The 3,059-nt window shown below is 39.4% G+C and overlaps 1 pseudogene; it reads left to right on the top strand.

Annotated features, from left to right (window-relative positions):
- Positions 1 to 1,091: 1,091 nt before the first annotated feature.
- Positions 1,092 to 2,403, top strand: LOC101564161 (annotated as a pseudogene).
- The last annotated feature ends 656 nt before the right edge of the window (positions 2,404 to 3,059 follow it).

The following is a 3,059-nucleotide window of genomic DNA, read 5'->3' as shown; positions in this document are numbered from 1 at the left end:
TTACCCACCTGTGGGTAATCCCAGCATTACTAAAACCCATAATCCCAGCCTTGGATCACACATAATCCCAGTGGATCATGAGTTAACACAAATTCTAGAAGTCCTCACCCCATGACTGCATGAGGCTTTGGGGGGACAACTAGACACAAACCATAACATTAGCATTGGAACTCTGACTTCAGATATTCTGCACTGTATATTTACTATATAGTACTTTGATAACTGATGAAAAGCAATGGAAAAGAAAGCAGAGAGGTAGTTTGAAGCGTGCAGTTTCTGGCTAGAAAGATTTCTCAGCTCTCAAAAGAAACTTTATGTCTAGCCTAGAGGAAGGTTAAATGGTGCCATGTGGGCCCTAAAGATGGTACCAGGAAAAATTTAGAATAAACTTATATTTATGTAAGTGCTAAGCAAAACAAGATAATTAGATAAATAAATTGTACATGTGTTTTGTGTGAGAAAACAAAGGATTGCCCTATTGTTTGGAGTAGTTTGTACAACATTACATAATTTAAAGGAAATATAATTTAGTTTCTATTTATTTTTATGTTTCCCATCGTTAACCATTCTCTAGATACCGTGTGAAGCACTGGGAATGTGAAGTTAGAGAAGCACTCTTTGTTCTCAAGTTTCTTATTATCTTGAGGTACTAACAACCAGCCTGTGACCTAAGAAAGACTTTTGTCTTTAGGAAAACACATACCAATAAATAGTGAGAGTGTCAAAGGCAATGATAACCTATTCATAGATGAATGTATGGACTATTAGGATTTATGAAGAAACAATCTCATGATGATTCCACCTGTGAATCTTTTATTTCATGAGGACCATGATTCTGGGACTCGTACCTATTGAATGAGACAAAGCCAAGAAAAGCAAAGGGAGTATTTCTCTCATGCCATGTATGGCTCTAATAGTTTACATGCATTATTTAACTTAGTAAAACAACCCTATAAGAGAGATATATTATTTTCATTCAACAGATAAAGTCAGGTATAAGAAAATGAAACACAGATTCCAGACAGAATCTTGAAGCTTTCAGGAGTGCAGGGTGCTAGCAGGAAAACTAGGATGTGAGCTATGATTTCAGAATGACTTGTATCTTGACTTACACTTTTAAAAACATTCCCAGTACATCAGAATGGGCCCTCAGATTTTGTGTATGACCCTTGAGCTGTTCCTCCCAGCTATGAGCAGGTGCAGCAGTCCAGACCAAATGAATGACTTAGCCAAACTTAACCTAAAGAATACTGTGGTAATGGATGATGTTCAAACTCCATTTTTGCTGTTAGGCACTTCATATAAAGACCTGATGCCACACGATTTGATTTGGCTAGAGCAGCACTCTGCCATCAGAGCTGGCTTCCCTGACAAGACCTTTCCTCACACTATCACCACGTCTTGCATCTCCTCAAATCAGGCCATCACCACAGCTGTTGGCCTGATTGCTTCTGGCCAGGCTGATGTGGTAATGGCATGTGGTGTTGAGTTAATGTCTGAGGTCCCTATTTGTCACTCAAGAAAAATGAGGAAGATGATGCTAGATCTCAGTAAAGCCAAGACTGGGGTCCAGAGCCTGTCTTTGCTCTCTAAATTCAGAGTGAATTTCCTGTCACCCAAGCTCCCTGCCATGGCCAAGTTCTCCACCAGTGAGACCAGGCACCACTCTGCAGATCACCTGGCTGCTGCCTTCACAGTTTGTAGGCAGCAGGATGAATATTTGCTGTGTTCTCACAGTCTGGACAAGAGGATGAGGGATAAAGGACTAATTTCCTATATTATTGCCTTCAAGGTTCCAGGAAGGGATACAGTTAGCAAGGATAATGGCATCCATCCTTCTTCACTGGAGCAGATGGCAAACTAAAACCTGCATTCATCAAGCCCTATGGCCCAGTGGCAGCCTCAAATTCTTTTCTGACTGCTGGTGCTTCTGCGATGTTGGTAATGTCTGAGGACAAAGTTCAGGCCATGGGTTATAAGCCAAAGACATATTTGAGGGATTTTTTTTCTTCAGGATCCAAAAGCTCAGCTTTTACTGGGACAACATATGCTTCTCCAAAAGTTCTAGAAAAGGCAGGATTAACCATGAATGGTACTGATGTGTTTGAATTCCATGAAGCCTTCTTAGGTCAAATTTTGGCTAATTTTAAAGCCATGGATTCTGATTGGTTTGTGCAATACTATATGGGTAGGAAAACTAAGGTTGAGTCACTTCTTTTAGAGAAGTTTATTACCTGGGATGAATCACTGTCCCTGGGACACCCATTTGGAGTCATTGGCTGATGCTTGGTCTTAACAGCTGCCAACAGGTTATGCAAGGAAGAAAGCCAGAATGCCTTGGTGGTGGCCTGTGTGGCTAGAGGGCAGGGTCATGGAATGACAGTGGAAACTTACCCAAAGTGATTGGTCCTGAGGAGGTGGCCAAGTTTCTGTGCAGCACTCACACTGGGCAATGCCATTTCAACGCATTATGAAACAACACCTGTAGTTCTAGCTCCTTTGTGGCCTTAGTGAAATACTTTGCCACTAAGTCTTTCTGGTGTTCTCAGCTTTCCAGTAATCACAGCTCACTGTTCTTTCCAGGGTTTCTAAGTTACCAGAATATCATGCAAATAGATTTAAGCTGTGGATCTCTGTTGTCACTGACACTGAATGGTTGCATTTTAAAGAAAACATTAACTGAGATCTGAAGTCATTTGGGTGATATTTGCAAATTGTATTTGCTCTTATTTGTGTCCTAAAAATAAGTATGCTCTCTAGAGTACAAACCAATGTGTATAAATTAACTAATTATGGGAAAATAAATCAATCTAAATATCTTTAAAAACTTAAATATTTAGATATACAATACCTTGTTAGTCAGCCTTAGTAAAATAGAGAAATACTGGGGAAAAAAATGAAATATGTTTCCAAAAGTCACGAATGGGTAGTGCTAGAGCCTGGATTTTAATCTCAGAAGTTAGCTATGTAAGTCATAATTTTTGAAATACTGAAAGTCAAATGACAAAAATGCTGATCTCATCTAATTTTTGTATTTTTTTCTGTTATCTTTTATCATC

Source organism: Octodon degus, unplaced genomic scaffold, assembly GCF_000260255.1.
Source record: "Octodon degus isolate 3935 unplaced genomic scaffold, OctDeg1.0 scaffold00031, whole genome shotgun sequence".
Taxonomy (NCBI): domain Eukaryota; kingdom Metazoa; phylum Chordata; class Mammalia; order Rodentia; family Octodontidae; genus Octodon; species Octodon degus.
This window is presented reverse-complemented; position numbering and strand designations above follow the sequence as displayed.